We start from the raw sequence: 17,095 nt of genomic DNA on the forward strand, positions 1-17,095 counted from the left end.
ATACTTCCCTGATGCATCATTGAATTAAAAAGTAAATTGTGGCTCGCGCTTACTTTAACGAGCCACCGCTGTGGGATCCATCCGTGAATGTCAAATTCCTGCTACACCCTGCAGAGCCACGCAGTAACTGCATCATTCTTAACCTTGAATTATTACCTTCACTCACATATTTACTCATCCTGTTGACGTAGTTGTATTGCATCCATTCTGTTGTAAAGCGATGTTTATTTGCTGGTTAATATTCTAAATGAGAAATCTTCACATTTTACATCCATACACACATTTACTCTGCTTGTAAAGCAGCCACTAACAAGGTACTTTGGACATGCATGGTTGGCAGAATAAGTTATTTAAACTGTACGTGGCAGATAGTAGGTTGCATTAAATTATTTTTTCATTTTGCAGGGTTGAATCTTTTTTGTTTGTTTGTTTTTTAAATGCGTGTAAAAACTGTCCTTTTATTTCCCCCAAAATGCTAAGAATTGGTCATGTGTTTGCTACACAATTTGCATTAAAATATTATTAATTGCTTCAATTTCATGAGATGGGCGAGGACTGCTTTTGGATTCAATTTTTACCAATAAAGCTGCTTTTATTCCTACTTTATAATGCTACGCTTCATGTAGCCTGTTATTATACTGCCAGTGAAACCATCTCCTGCCTCCCAGTAAATGGGATATTATCAAGTTTGTTTTCCACCCTGAATGGTGCTGTATGTGACACTGCTGGGAAAAAAGCGCCAGTAAAAACTCAAAAGATACCTGGTAGTTAGAAATAGAAAGCCGGGACTTGCTGCAATTTATCGAGTGGAAGTCAGTATGAACACAGCATTGATCCCTGTAATTACACCAAATTTCTTTGTGGATTAATTAAAATAAAACGTGTTTCCTCCAAGTTGTAGTCATATTTTTAATCCCATCATATTGTCTTGCTGTAGCCGTAATTGACAGGATGTTCTTGTTTCCAAGACAATCCGGTAAACAACAATAGAAGGCATCTGGAGAGCAGAGGCGGAGCTGAAGTGAAAATCTATAATCAAATGAATTATACAATGGCATGAGCACACTTGCTTTTAGGTAGGCCCCCTGTAATGGATTTATGTAATGATTTCTTATACATGTTTGCAGTCTGCTGCTCGTTAGAAAGAAATATTGTGTTGTGTTCCGAACAGAAATGGAAATTAGAGCAGGAGACGCAATGCGAAAAAATGCTTTCCTCTCTGAAACTTTTTTTGGGTGGGCAAATAATATAAAGAGAAATAACTTGTGGAGAGTCAACTGTCACTAGCTTAAAAGTTGACCGGTGATATATTCAAATGAGACATATTGTGGAAAAATTACATATTAAAGGGGTACTCACCTCGAAAGCAACTTTTTGGGGGGGTCTGATAAACTGTAGAAACGGGTATCGAGTAATGCTGTCTTAATGTCCTGGTCATTATTTTAACTTATTGGGGTATGTTTGTTAAAACTTGAATTCGTGGCAAAAGTCGTCTGTGTGACGCCATCTTTTGGTTAAACTCTGCACTGCATGCAAAGTTGTCTTTCTGTCCTCAAATTTGAATAGCAGGAAATTCTGACGTCACTTCCGGAATCTTCACGTAGTTGCTCTGCCTCCGTAACAAGTTGGAGTTGCAATATTAGCATTTGCGAACGTCATTGAATTGATTTTCAGGTTAGTGATTTATTAGCATTGCATTTGGTTTGTTTATTTAGGAGTCGTAGAATAGAATTATTTCGGTCATACTTTAGACCAGGGGTGGGCAATTAATTTTCACAAGGGGCCACATGAAAAACCTAAGTTGTGTCAGAGGGCCACACCTACAATAACTTAAACCTGCTCAATTTTCTTCCATTGTAAAATGCACTAAATTATTTATTTTAAATAGCTGGTACTGGTAATTAGAAGAATACAATTATTCTGTTTATATTTATATTAAGCTGTGTGAAATTGTGTTGTATAGGTCAAATAAAAACACAATCATTAATCAGTACAATTTATTCTTAAAGTTAAAAAGTTAAAGTTCCAATGATCGTCACACACACATCTGGGTGTGGTGAAATTTGTCCTCTGCAGGGTGAGGGGAGTAGCAGCAGCGGCGGTGCCGCGCTCGGGAATCATTTGGTGATCTAACCCCCCAATTCCAACCCATGATGCTGAGTGCCAAGCAGGGAGGCAATGGGTCCCATTTTTATAGTCTTTGGTATGACCCGGCCAGGGTTTGAACCCGCAACCTTCCAGTCTCAGGGCGGACACCCTACTACTAGGCCACTAAGCTGGTTTTACTTTTTAACTTCTTTAACTTTTCGTCAAATGACAAAGCCGCTGCATCTCTGGGTGTGAAGTTTGATAAAAAGTCCTTGTTGGGCTTGCAGTTTTGCTAGCAATGCATCAGCCTCTGATACGCGCTGTTTATTAGACAGATGTATTTTTTCTCATGCTTGGTCGTGTAGTGGCGACTGAAATTATATTCTTTAAACACAGCGACCTGTGTACCACAAATCAGGCACAAGGCTTTACCTTTCATTTCTGTAAAGAAATACTTGGCAGTCCATGTCTTGTTGAAAACACGGCGCTCCCTGTCAACTTTTCTTTTCTGAGGGTCAGCACACATTTATTTCTCGGGCAGCATTACTTCGCATTGTTCACCTTCACGCACAGCTCACATACACGTACGCTACACGGAAGTGCGACGCCTTTCAAAATAAAAGCAAAACAGTTGTATTGCACGCACGACACAGATTTTATTTATTTATTTTTTTTAAATTAAGTTGTAATCAGATATAATTTACGATTGGCCTCATGCGGGCCGGACAGGGAAGCACAAAGGGCCGGATGTGGCCCGCGGGCCGTATTTTGCCCAGGTCTGCTTTAGACTGTGCACAAGCCTCTCCCTCAATCGCAAGCCCAGTAATCCTCCATAATGGGGCATTCGAGCGCCGTTGTCAAATATTAATGAATGGTGGAGCAGGAGTCTCGTAGGATGGGTGAGATCTCCTATAATGATATATCAAGAATCAATTGTTGATTAATGGATCTTCTGAACGGTTAGTGTTTCTGGTGCAATGTTATATGGCATAAATTTTTCCGCTGTCAAACAGTTACAAGCTAATCGGAGGCTATTTAACTGAAATTGACACTGTCGTCAGAGTTTCATCACCAGGAGCGTAATTAGCTATGTTTGATGGTTCGAGGGTAGTACTAAGCTATCAAAAGTTTTAGCTTTTCAAAAATTAGCTCCTCCAAAAAACACTGCGTAAGATGTAAGATGCTATTAGGTCATTTTTACTGTTGTCACGTTTTTTATTTTTCCGTCTTTGCCATCCTGACAGTTCTATGGTGACATCACAAAAATAGGACGGAAAATCAAACACGCTTGTGAAGTGATTAATTCAGAATCTCACTGATCTGAAATATGACAAGATTTTTCTGAGGCCTCGGGTAATCTCACTTTGGAGGCATATTTTTCCCTAAAATATTCACCCACTTCCAAATTGTTATCGACTCGAGGTATAGGTGCCACTGTGGAAGCAGTTTTGCCAAAGTGAAGTGGGCTCTAATAGAATATGATCCAATCTGACAGCACGGGATACTCCTTCATAGCCAGTATGCACTCACGCACCTTCTCTTTCTTCCCTGTGTGGTTCAGATGCAGGATAATGAGGCCCAGGTTAGAGAGGTAAATCAGGGACGACACATTGTTTTGAATCTCCCTGATGTGTGCGCATGTGCGTGAGTGTGTTGTGTGTCTGTTTGCATGCTTCTAATGACAGTAATCCCACTGGCACTGTACGCGGCCTGTCATGGTTGCCTGCAGATTGTGCTTTCTATGTAACACAAAGTCTTTAGGTGCCAGTATGACAACTTAGTTGAGATGCTCCATGCACCTCCTGAAGCCTATTTAATAAGCTGGATCCTCTTATATCATCCTAGCCCTCCGGCCTCTCTTTGATTGTCTGCTCCTCTGGCCTGGCCTTGGTGGCGTCTCCATGTGGGTGTGCCAATGGCTCCAATCAGAGGGTATATCCATCACAAGCCTCCCCCACCTCCCCTTTTGGCCCGCATGAAGGCTGGCCTGGTCATCCTCTCGTGAGGGCTGCATTTTTTTTTTTTTTTGTACACCCGGGTTCCTGCCCTGCCGCTCCCATCTAATCCCCTCTTCACTGCACCCATCTGTCTCCCTGCCTTCACAGCCAGTAAAAGCATGCTGGGGCCACACGCTTCCTCGCTATGTGTCCCTAGCGCCTTCTATTCCCGCAATAGTCGGCGGGATATACAGTGTTTCGCCAATAACAAGATAACCTGCCTGTTTGTTGTGCGCCAAACAATCAAGCTTTAAGTCTGAGACTCAGAAAGCAGAAATGGTCATTAAAAGCTCAACCTCCCTCAGCAGGAGAGCAGTTTTGACCGGCTTATTAAATGTAGATCAACAGTTGTGTTTCTACGTGACGTCCCTTTATTTTTCTTCTTCAGCTTCAAAACAAAACGGCAGCTGAAGAAGTTCAGATGCAAGGATGTTAGCCAGTCTTGAGGATTATCTATCTGGCATCGCACTGGCACTAATTGAACATGCAAATGTGCCTTTTTCCTCCAGCTCCTATTTATAATTGGGATGTTTTGCATGTTTTTTCTGCTAATGAGCAGATCACCAAAAGCATGAGACATTTTATTCTTTAGTCAATTATAAATGCAATAAATGATATACATTTTTTTACACTTCAGTTTTACTTTACTTATGAGGAGATTAGATTTAAAATATATCAAATCCCTCTAAAATATAGGTATGTGTAAGTGTAACCCTTTGATTAATTTAAAAAATGTATAATAAATATTAAAAACCCTAAAAATCCTTAAAAAATAAAGAACAAAATAAAAAGAAATTTAAAAAAAGGAAAAAAATAATTGCCTTGTGCAATAAATGTACCTACGTAGTTGTCATCACAAATGTCCACTCTGCTTCATGTTGCAGGTGGGGTTAGATTAAAGTGAAACAAGGTCAAAACTGTTACCAATAAAAACCGTAGATCCATGGAAAATTAAACAGTCAATTGCCTTCCCGCGCTTAGTTTGTCTCCTCGCCATGATTACTTCTAGGTCTGGCCGTTCAGACTGCGGTCGCATTGCAAAAGAAATCGATATGCATCCGATCTAGAACCACATATGAAAGCGACCCTGATTGGATTTTTAACAATTTGGGGTTATAGTCACAAAGATTAAGACCTGTGCACATGTAGACTTGGTTTCTTCACAAGGGAGCTTCTCCCTCGCATTCACACAATGATGATGTTTGCTGAGAGGCATCAACCTCTATCCATCATAGAAAGGCTAGATAACTCTTTGATTGATACTGTATTGATACTCTGCACGTGTCCACACAGGCTGGAGGGACCGGGTTGCAGAAGCACTGAAGGTCGTTGTTTGCCCCCCTCTCTCTTCCTGTAAGCAATCAGGATAAAAGCTCTGCTTGTGAGGAAGTACTCCTGTTTTAATGGAACATCTTAGAAATTAAAGACAGCTAGTGTCGAGGATCCTTCATGCCAATGTCAGCTTTCATTTTTATTAAGACTTCTGGGTTATTGGGCGCCATAAATGCCCCGGCTTTATTACACTCGTGCAACACGTACTGTGTCTTTTGAAATGCAAGACAGCACTTAGCAAACTGTAAGAATCCCTTGAATCAAGCTAAGAGATGAAAAAGCTTTGTTGTCAGTAGAGTGTGACATTTTTCTGTGTGAATGCTTTTATTTTATTATTTTTTTAAAAAACAGGATGAGACACTGAAATTTATAAAACATGAGCTGCTATTACTTTAATGGCTTCTTTATAGTATCGAGAGTCTGTCTGATTAATGCACATTGCAAATGATGTGACTTAATGTGCAAGTGATGTATGACTATATAGTTTCATGCAGGCTTCAGGAAGGGTGACTTAAGTGTGATGAAATGACTGACACACGTTCATGCCTCTTGTGCTAAGAATGCATAATTTACACTGAAACCATTACTGGTACACTGGTAATGTGGTTTTGTCAAATGAAGTCACCTTTGGAACCGTTTACCGTGCGATGGCTGCTCTTCATGGGATAAAATTGACACATGTTCAATTACTTTATTCTAAAAATTATTCTATTGAAATTACTCTTGCTCCAGTCCAACTTTTATTAATAGTATCTGGTCTTGGTCGTTTGAGAGTAATTACGCTCCTTATACTAACAAATACTGAAAACATATTTTACTGAATTCTATAACAAGTCCCGTGGCCTAATTTACCAAATACAAGCATTTTCTCCCATCTTAATCGGAACAGTTGTCTTATCAATCCAAACGTGTTATCGCTGTCACTTTTGGAAGCAATGAGCATTTGTGTAATAAAAACTGTCAAGCTGACAGCCTTTAGTAATTTAATCACTGTAGAAGGTTTTTTTTGTGTTTTTTTTTACATTGTGGCTAATTGTTACTTCTTTACTAATGTAACAATGCAGCCACCGTGAAAGTTTCTTCTACTGCTTTGCATCCGCAGCATGGGCTTCTCAGTATTATGTTGCTATTTATTACCCTTGTTACTACTAATGTCTCTGCTTACAATGCTTGAAATTCTACTCTGAGAGGACAATATTTCAAGGTGTAATAGAATTGTAATGAATACCAGGGGCATGAGTTCACTGGGAGCATGAAGAGACGTCCCTTTCAGGCTTTACGTGTGATTTAACGGCGCACATCCGTGTCGGAGACTACTGCATTCTTCATGGCATGTATTTAAATCACAGACATGTACATGGCAGGAATAAGACCCATAACAATGGTATTGCACCTCAAATCAATCTTTGTCTGTAAATCATGCTGATACCTTAGCTGGATTTAAAGTCCGCATTCATTGCCATGAGCACCCAGTCGCTTTTCGATGTACGCATTGAACGCAATCGCTTCTGTGATGCCCGTCAAGCTCAAGTTAGAAGTCATTAGAAAATGATTGATATAATTAGTGTCATGGTCAAATTCATAATTGAAACTTTATTGAGAGTACAGATTTTAGGCAGCATTTTAATATTATGCTGGATTTAAAGTCCGCATTCATTGCCATGAGCACCCAGTCGCTTTTCGATGTACGCATTGAACGCAATCGCTTCTGTGATGCCCGTCAAGCTCAAGTTAGAAGTCATTAGAAAATGATTGATATAATTAGTGTCATGGTCAAATTCATAATTGAAACTTTATTGAGAGTACAGATTTTAGGCAGCATTTTAATATTATTAAGGACCTGGATTGTCAAAATAAATTGCCGTGAAGTTATTGAAAAAAGTGTGCCTTTATTCATGGCTGTATCACGAAATACCAATCGAAGGTCAATATGAATGCTGCCCCAAATTACCCAAGTGGCGAAAGAGGCCAGTAAGATATATTGATGAAGGATGTGGAAATGTTGTGCTATAGCTCTGCCTTAAGTTTACTATTACAGCTCCCCATGACCTTTGAAAATTGCACGTGTGAATTTGCTCTTTGAAGTGAGAACCCCTAGGAACTTTCCCTTGTGGACTGAACACCTCCATAATGTCCTCACTCACCGCTCATATAAGGTGGTCATCCATCCACATGTGGAGCTGGCTAAATATATTGCAGGTAACATTCTTGGAACAGCCAGACATTGACGGCAGACTTATAAGAGCAAATAAAGGCAGCTTTGCTCCAGCAAGGAAGGGGAAAGATAGCCAGCGCATACAGACACATGCCTGTGGCAGCTATTGTTGTGCAAATTCAATGGGGTGGAGGGAAAACTCTGAACAATTGTCAAAAAATGAATAGAAACCATTTCTGAGCTGTCAAAAGGGCTCGGCACCTCGAAAGTGTAAAGTTATCTGAGTGTTTGGTCCTTTTTGATTTGCCTGTTTGCTGAAAGGGTGTCTGTGCCTATCATGGTGTGAAAAACAGGTACGGAAGATGAGAGAACAGGGGCTCGTCTTGTCACGTGCGCTATCATTCTACTTGAATTGACAAGCGTGATAATTAAACGGAGGGGGGCCATCTCATGTAGCAGGTATTATTGTGTTTATTTGTGTTGACTACGTCTGCTTGAAGTCTGCCAATATCATGGCCGCCATTTTGTAAAGAAGCTGACTGCATCATGAGTTAACCTTGCTGCATTTATGGTCAAATTTGCAATGAAAGGGACTTCTCTTTCAGGAGAAGCATTGTTGTCTGCCTAAAAAGATATTATTCACTATGCAGATGCAGTCTACTAATTTCACACAAATATATTCTCCCCTACGAACATTTCCGAGTGTTTAATTATCTTAACATGCATGTTTTTAGACAGAAGCATGAAGCAGGATTACCCGGAGGGAGTCCACACATGGATAACATGCAAGCACAACCCAGAAAGACCAGAGCAGACTCATTAAGAGTCATGCATTATTCAATGAGAAATTGGCAAAAATGTCAGAAAAATATCACAAGGTTAACAAAAGTGAGAAATATGAATGGAACCCCACATTCATCTTAATCGGCATGAAAATGTCAGATTCATACTTGGTACATAGTTTCATACAAATTAGTTCTGTACTATTTTTCCCATGTAACCCTACCAATTGACAACCACATACATAACAATGTGGACCTGCAGAATTAATGATATGTAGTAACAAGATGGCCCCGCTTTGGCTGTCCATCAGAGGGAGGCAGCTTTAGCGAACGCCAGCCAGCGGAGGAATGAAAAACTGACAAAGTGCCCAAAAACAGTGTGAGCAGTTTATTCTGCTGGTCCAGCCATCAGTCTGTCTCCGCTTGCCGCAGGTGCTTGAACCTATAACACATGGAGTTATAGGTGCTAGAGTCAAAAACTAACTCAGAGAAAGTAGCGGGGGGGTAATTGAGTGCTTTAGTGAATCCTTGCTTTCAAACGGATAGCTCAGGGCAATGTATATCCAGTGGAACTGTCAAAGATGCGGGTTTGCATGAAACAAAATTGAATTTAATCAAAGATCGTTACACATACTTGACAGTGATTGAATTCCAATTTCCTCCGTTTAAAAAAAAAAAAAAACGAAGAAAATTCTCATTGCCATTAATGGATTCTAAATATGACATTACAGAGTCAAATGGTCATAATTCGATTCAGTAAAATGAATAGTGGGTGTTTCAAAGTGCTGCTATTACAGAACCATTGTTGATTGTACAGTTATTGGACCTTTATAAACAGAACCAATATTAATCGTACACTTATTGGACCTTTTTAAACCAAACCACAAATCTGTGATTCATCAATACATATGTTCAGAGTGGAATTTGTACGATTCTGTGAAAAAAATTTGGAACTTCCTCAGACCATCTGTATGCCCAAACATACATTTTATTCACGATGCACAAAAGGCTGAAACTCATTTGTAAACTAAATAATATTAATTAACAATAGCTATTTGCTAATGGGTTGACTGACGTCCTAAATCACTGTGATGGATACTTTCACCCTTGATTCGTTCAAGTGCATCGAGTACATTTTACACTATACTGACACTTGGTAGTGTGCATTTTCGAGACACATTTTCCCAAGTTTTATTTCCATGTCAAATTCTGAATGATAGAACCTTTGGGAGGTTGGACCTTTGGAGTAGCAAAGTACCGCTAGCAACGGGCTTTGGCAGCTCTTGCAACATGTGGCCCACACAGGCTGCCTCAGCAATATTTTCCAAGACAATACGAGAAAAGCCATCTGGTGAGGTAGCACAGAGATTGCTTTTGGAATTTTAATCGCGCCTGATGAACGAGGGGACGACAGACAATGTCGTCTCTTGATGAGTCGCAGTTCCCCAGCGAAGGCTTTGGCTAAGTCATCAGCTCAGGTGGATACTATCCACAAATCCTCTTTGATGAATTATTGTCAAGAGCGTATTCGTACACATCCTAATGGACAGTGACAGTCGTGGAGAAGGTGGCTGAGGCTCCAGGCTGTGCCCCAGCATACTTTGATCTTGTTAGGATTCTGATCAATTAAAGCAATAGGGTCATCATATTACAGAACACAGGGTCTCGTCTGTTTCCTGTCTTGCCCGCTCTAATGTCTTGACGGAGATGTCTGACTGTCTTTCCGTCTTACAATTTCCCCTAATCTCAAAGGCATTTTCTTTACCTTCTCTGGCCGCTTCCGAAAGCATTTTCGTTCTCGTCACAGCATCTTGCCCTCCTTTTGCGGTTTTCTCTCACTCTCTCTCTGGCACCGGTGTAAAGCATCTATTATAGAGCCATGCATGGGTGTCTGTGTGAGTGAGTGGGAGAGAGCGACTTGGCACTGCTCAGTTCCCACCTGCAGAGGAAGCACCGACAGCTGAGCACCGGGGACCCAGTTCAGCCCACCTCCCCGCTCGATTCCCTCTTCCTCCGCCCATCTCGATGTCTCCACTGACCTCCCCCCCTCCTCCTCCTCCCCCCCCTTCTCACACCTTCCCTTGCTTTCCGTCTCACCCTCGCTTTGTTGCGCACAAATTTTTCACCACTTCCTCCTATCACCATTTTTTTTCCCTTGGCAGATACTTTTTATGCTTGTCCATACTCGTGCAACCCGTCTGCCATCTCTTAGCATGCAAGCTGCGGGAGTCTGTGTTGTTAAGCCGATTCCGTGATTGTCCACCAGATGAATCAGCATGGCGTAATTAGCCAACCTTTGCCCGTTCGTGATGACCACGAGCCTTGTTTGCTTGTTGTTGCTGGAAGCTCACCTCTGCGGCGAGCCAGGTCGCCTCTTCAGCGACTGTGCATCTGTTTCTCTCAGCTGAAAGCACTCGGTGCCTTTGAATATAAATGGACACCGCGGCTACGCCTGAGAGTGGTCGCTTTTCTCGTTATCAATTTCACATGTTTGAAAGCACATGTGATTTATAAACAGCTTCTTCAGCGGGAAGGGGAAATGACCTCAAACAGTTTTTTCTTACTGTGTTGGCTAATTTTGAAATACATAGTGGGTGTTTCAGGACAAAGTTATTTGGTGCTCTATAAATGATTATGAGCATGGAGCAATACATTTACTCCCCCCTGGATGGTCTTTTCATCACGGTGTGATAAGAAGCCTATTATTTACAGTATATGCTGCATAACCTATTAAACTATAGATATATTGCGGCGTGTTTCTCGGTGTGATTGAAAGAATGCAATCCGCATAGACCATCTGGTTGTACGCTAGCTTGTGATCATGCCCTCACATCAGTAGCTTGTCTGCTGATATGATCCCTGTGCAGTGCAAATGCATTAGCCTTCCATGAGAAATTTGCATAGTCGGAGCACAAAGAATTCCCAAATGAGAGAAACTTGGGCAAACGTGCTGACAAGCAGGAAGCTCCACTATAAAGGGCCAACACTGTGCAACCTGACAGAACAAGAGCGTCCAAAGCGTGCACGGCTGTAAAAGGGTTTAAACTTAGAGAGGCAATAGAGGCCATTAATCCTGCTCAGGGCTCAACGGCACCCACTGTCCAGGCCCTGCGCCACTTTTGAAAAATAGTATTGCCACTTTAACATTCTGTGCTTTGAATAAATTCCCATTACGTGTGTTCACAAAAAAATCAATATTTAATTATATAATGTATACATTCACATCCAGATAAATTTGCATGTAGCTGTTACAATTTCTCAGCCTCTTCCAAGGTGACATTATTGGACTTTTTTTTTTCATTCCAAAAAGATAAAAGGTAAAATCTTGAAAAGAAATGTGACTTCAATCATATTTTTTTCAGAGAAAACTATATAAGTATATTGTTCTAATGTCATCCCTTATTCTGCTCACAGGTGCCAAGGCTTCTTTGACATGTTATCAGGGGATGGCTTTGATATGCTGTGACATATTAACAAGTCGTCGTCCTTAATTTATTTCTTACATAGCGACTGCATCTCGTCGCATTTTGACAGCAAACAACTTGAATTGCTCTTGATGCCATTTATCGCCTGCCCAACTTTTCAGTGGCTTTCACAAATAACCACAACCACTGATGTAAACCTTGAAAACCAACAAGAGCGCAGCCAATTAGCTCGAGGCCTTTGCGAATGTGCAAGAGGAAATGCTGAGAGAAGCTTTGCTGACACAGCAGAGTGATGAGGTGAATCACAAACGGCTTTTGTTCCCGTCTGTTCGATGACAAGGAGAGCGAATGAAAGACTAAAAACCAAGTTCCATCCATGAGCAGATTAAAGACAAACACACACAAACAAGAAAGTGTTTTCTTAAAATTGTTCATAGCGACCTGTTTGGTATTCTCTACCGAAGCACTCGTAAGTAGCCTTGTGAAGAATTTGCCGAGTACTCCAAACTACTTTCACACCTAAGCGCATCCGTCTAATTGCTCAAAGTGAATAGGTGGAGGCTCCCAGAATCTGCCCTCTTGTAAAGCATCCTTCATATAGAGCGTTCTCCAGTCCTTGCCGCAAAAGTGACTGTTGAAAAAAGTTAGTCATACTCCAAGGTGACCCACGTAAACGCCTTTGGCAGACTCATCGTTTAACTCAAACAAATAATGCTTTTAACGGGCTCAAGATAAAGCCGCATCATGGTTCTATGAGTAGGCATCGCTGTTAAAATCTTCCTGCGTGCTTAAGTGAAGGATGTCTGGAGTACCTGCCTCCTCTGCAGTATTTCTCACATGTGACATGTGCGGCATGCCATTAATCTTGATCATGCCATTAATCTTGATCAATGAACACTCCTCATGTACAACATCTTGGAGCATAAAGACTTAGATGTTTATTCTCCTCAATTTTGATATTGCTATTTAGCATGTGATTATTTTTTTCAAGGTCTTCTTCCCATATGTTTTTAAAGAAAGACAAACAATAAGTCAAAGTCAAAGTCAAAGTCAGCTTTATTGTCAATTTCTCCACATGCCAAAGACACACAAAGAAACCGAAATTTCGTTCCCCCCTATCCCACGGTGACAAGACATGGCTCACAACAGACAAACAAGTAAACAAGTATAACAAAAGTGTGCTGAATAAATAATGAATAAATAACACAACAATAAATAAATAACTAAATAAGAGGAGCAGGAAAAAAAAAGCAGACATTCCCGAAAATAGCGCAACAGTGCCGCACGCTACGCAGAAGGGGGTAGCGAGTTCAGGGCCCTAACAGCCTGGAGAAAGAAGCTGTTGGCGAGTCTGGTGGTGCGGGAGCGCAGGCTCCTGTACCTCTTCCCAGAGGGCAGAAGGTCAAACAAAGAGTGAGCCGGGTGACTCACATCTCTGGTGTGAGTCTAACTAATCTGATCAACAATATCAGATTTATTATACTACATGATTTATTCATGATTATTATTAATGATCATTTAAAACCCAGTTTATTAACTTCAATTAAAGTTGTTAACATACTCCACACGTTGACTTGGAGTCATTTAATTGTTCACTGCAGTGGCATGAACATAAATCAGTAAGCCACAAGTCATATTACGTACAACAATAATGAAATTTTCATGAAACAATATGCAAACATGCAGACTGCACATAAGTGCTTAACATATCTAGACACAATGTAAATAAATCATCAGCTCTTTTTTTACGATTTGAATATGATTACAATGAAAACTGCAAGCTATCATCGACATTATGATGATTGTACTTTCAGAAGGGCATTCTGCATTCTACTATCATCGAATGTTTATTTTCTGAGCGCAGAACTCGTAAAAATGTCTACTCTCACCCTTTATGCTATTCTTACAGCTCCCCTCAGAGCAACTATCTAATTGGTGTCTTTGTGGTTGTATTGGCGACGCTTTCCTCCACACGGACCTTTCGCGAGGCCTGTGAGTAACTGCCATTCCCGTCTTGGGTCTCTGCGGCTGCTCTCCGCCATGTCCCGGGACACCGTCTCGCTCAGTGAAGGCTTCATTAAGCAGGAATGGGAGGTGGTATCAGAGAAAGAGAACAGCTGTTTAGCTAAGCACGTGCATTGTTAGCCAGCCTCCTCCGTATGGCTAACTGCCGAGTTCAGTCCCCTAGCTTCTAATAGAATGCTCATTAGGAAAGAGGAGGGCGAGTCGATGGGAAACAGCGCTGCTGTGCATCCTCGGCCATTTGTCGTCTCCCTCCGGTCTCTATTAACAGCTGCATGGAGCAAACCATCCCTCAGTGGCTCCGCCGCATATACTAGCATGTTTTGAACCCTGACCCAGGCACCCTGCGACGAACAGCGTCTGCGCGGTGAGCCGAGTTCTCCTTGGAGACGGCGAGTGTGACACCAAAAACATGCTTCACACCCTTGCAGGTACAGAAAGATGCAAGATTTAAAACAAACAGAACCCCCAGAAGGTAACAGGCGATACCCTGTGTTTCAGGCTCCTTGAGACACGATCTGTTTGCATGTGTGTGTGTTCAGACAATGTCCCTCCAGCACTGCGGCGTTAAAGTCTCTAAACACTGTAGACGGTGCTGCATTAATTTGTCAGGAAGCCAAAAGCACAAGTGTGTTTCCCCATGTCACAACTCATGAAGATGGTAAGGACGATGGAAAGCTGTGACACCGCGAGACGCCACTGTGAATATTTAAATTGTGCTCATGGGAACAGAGACATATCAGAGCCAAAAATAGGCTTTCTGTCACAGCAGAAACACACCTCGGGCTTGATTTCACCGACACTGACTGCGAGTAGAGATTTGCCAGAATGCAAAGTGCAGGTACATAAATACAAGGGAGACACAGCTCATCAGTGTGAGGCTGAAACGCATTGTCTCTTGGTTTTTGAGAAACAACGCAGCTATGGGAAATTTCCTCGCAAGCTCTGCCATGGTAACATATTGTGAAACAAATTAGAAAGAAAGGCACTCTTTATCTATCTCTATGTACCACATAATGACGCTCTCAAAGATCTTGAGTGTGGATTGAGGGCCTGGTTTTAGATCAATGAATGGTAATTTAATGTGCATATTTTTTGCATCAATTACACGAAGAACCTGAATTTGTCATTTCACCATTATGACGTACCTGTATTGTCTTTTTTTAAAAAAAAAAAAAAAAAAAAGATTTTTAATCCCTGAAAAATAACTACTTTTAAAATGGATACTAGTGCATAGTAGATATGAATGTGTAATCAAGTAGAATGCTATCCAGTGGGGAAACACCATAGAGGCTGAAACGTAGCTTTCATTTAAGGAGGTAATCATAATTTGAGAACACACAGCATGGAGTTTAATTGCCTTTACTGAACAACAGTTGGATAAAAATATAAAGTCAAGGTACAGTCACGCTGTAATAAACACCTCAAGCACACTTGTCACCTAAAATTTCCTTTGTTTGACTTGTGTTAGTGTTCAATGTCGACACTGAAAAATAAACCAAGATATTCATAGAATCATGGTAATAAGTGATGAATAAATGACAGACCACTAGAAAAACCCAATGACAATTAAGCCTTATTTTCCCTTGTAAATGAAACTATTTATGTCCTTTTCTAGGCCTTGGTATCAGTCTTATCAAATCAATCACTAAAACAGCATTTTATCAGCTGGAAAACATACTGAGAGTTGCATGCTCCAATCAGACCAGGAAAAGCTTATCTATGCGTTTATCTCCAGTAGACTCAATTACTATAATGGTCTTCCTGGCTGCACATTTTTCCAAAGCTGCAAGGAAGAAACTCTCTTCTAATGATATCACTATTATGTAAACATCGATATGAGTTGGATGCCCTCATGACCATATCGGGGTTACAACACTGACTACACCTGCATGATTTAATGAGTTCCAATAAGAGTGCCGTATGAAATTCTGCCTTCCCAAAGCTAACAATGCTCAGTTTTGACTGACATTGTCCAAGAGGTATTCATTTTAACAATGTGGCTGTTATTGTTGTAGTTTATGGTGGTATAAAACTGTAGTGCCTTATACAGACCGCTGTTTCTATTGCAAGTGCATCACCATATTAAAACGCTCTGTGCTCTATATTGGCTAGTTGTGTTCACCTTGATTTCCTATTTTTGAAATAGAGACAGATGTATTTCAACTTCCCTTGTTTGATTTTTCTATTTACAACCAGCTCAACCGGTGTGCATAAATAATATGTGTTTTGCATTTTATTTGACTTTTGGGTTCCTTTATGGCAACATTTGTGCATGAAAGCTATTTTTCATTAGATTTTTTTACAGAATTTAACGTAATTGTGGAAAAATTTGTTTCATTCTAGACCCAACACTTGAAAATTTTAGTCTTATAGGTTCCAACATTACTTAGTTTATAAATAATGGTAGCAATAAAACACAACCCGGCTTGCTTAAAACCAGTCCATGCTGCAGGTTGAGTTGCACTACTTTATTGTTTGTCCATTTGATAGCTTGAACATTCAGAAAATAGAGCAACCACGCACATAAGACACACAAACCCAGAGACGAGGATACGATACAGATCCGGCCCCGCATGTCCAGCTCCTATGGGATTATCTGCAGTTAAAGGTTGGCCTGTGGAAATACAATTCCCCCCCCTGCTCAATTCACCTCACCCCGACTTGTGCACAGGCAAACAAATACACACGTCCACATGCAAATTGCATTTCAACATGTAAGTTCACATATCGTCCCACTTCGGGGATTTCATGTGGCTACAGCTGCTCTCCTGGCAACAAGAGGCAAGAAAACACAATAGAGAGAGAATATTTTAGAAGATATAGACAGATTGCTGTGAATGACATTTTACTAAGAAAGTAACAAACTAAATAAAGGAAACTATACTCGATCACACAACTATATTTTCTTATTGTTTTGCTGCCTGCTGTGAATGACATTTTACTAAGAAAGTAACAAACAAAAGAAAGGAAACTATACACTCTCTCACACAACTATATTTTCTTTTTGTTCTGCTGGCTGCAGCCTGGTTTGAATGTATAAGACTGATATTCGGAGGTGTGTTTGCTGATGCAGAAAGGCAACTTAATACTCTCGCTGCGTCAGAGACACACAGTCACAAAGCTGTCGCTACAGCAACAGCACAGAGAGTTCACTTGAATGCCAACGCATGTGTACATACAAGGACTCACACAAGCTAAGTAAACAGTGGCACGAGGGAGCACAACAACATCGCACATACTATGTGATGAAATGTAATTGCAGATAAGACCTTAAAGGAAGGTGAATGAGAA

The 17,095-nt window shown here is 40.8% G+C and overlaps 1 protein-coding gene across 3 annotated transcripts in view; it reads left to right on the plus strand.

Moving 5' to 3' along the window:
• The window catches only part of nlgn3a (neuroligin 3a), a 165,918-nt gene that overhangs the window by 108,516 nt on the left and 40,307 nt on the right, over window positions 1-17,095 (plus strand). The gene's annotated exons all lie outside the window — the stretch shown is intronic.

Source organism: Syngnathus floridae, chromosome 1, assembly GCF_059516105.1.
Source record: "Syngnathus floridae isolate MCC-2025c chromosome 1, RoL_Sflo_1.0, whole genome shotgun sequence".
NCBI classification, from domain to species: Eukaryota; Metazoa; Chordata; class Actinopteri; order Syngnathiformes; family Syngnathidae; genus Syngnathus; species Syngnathus floridae.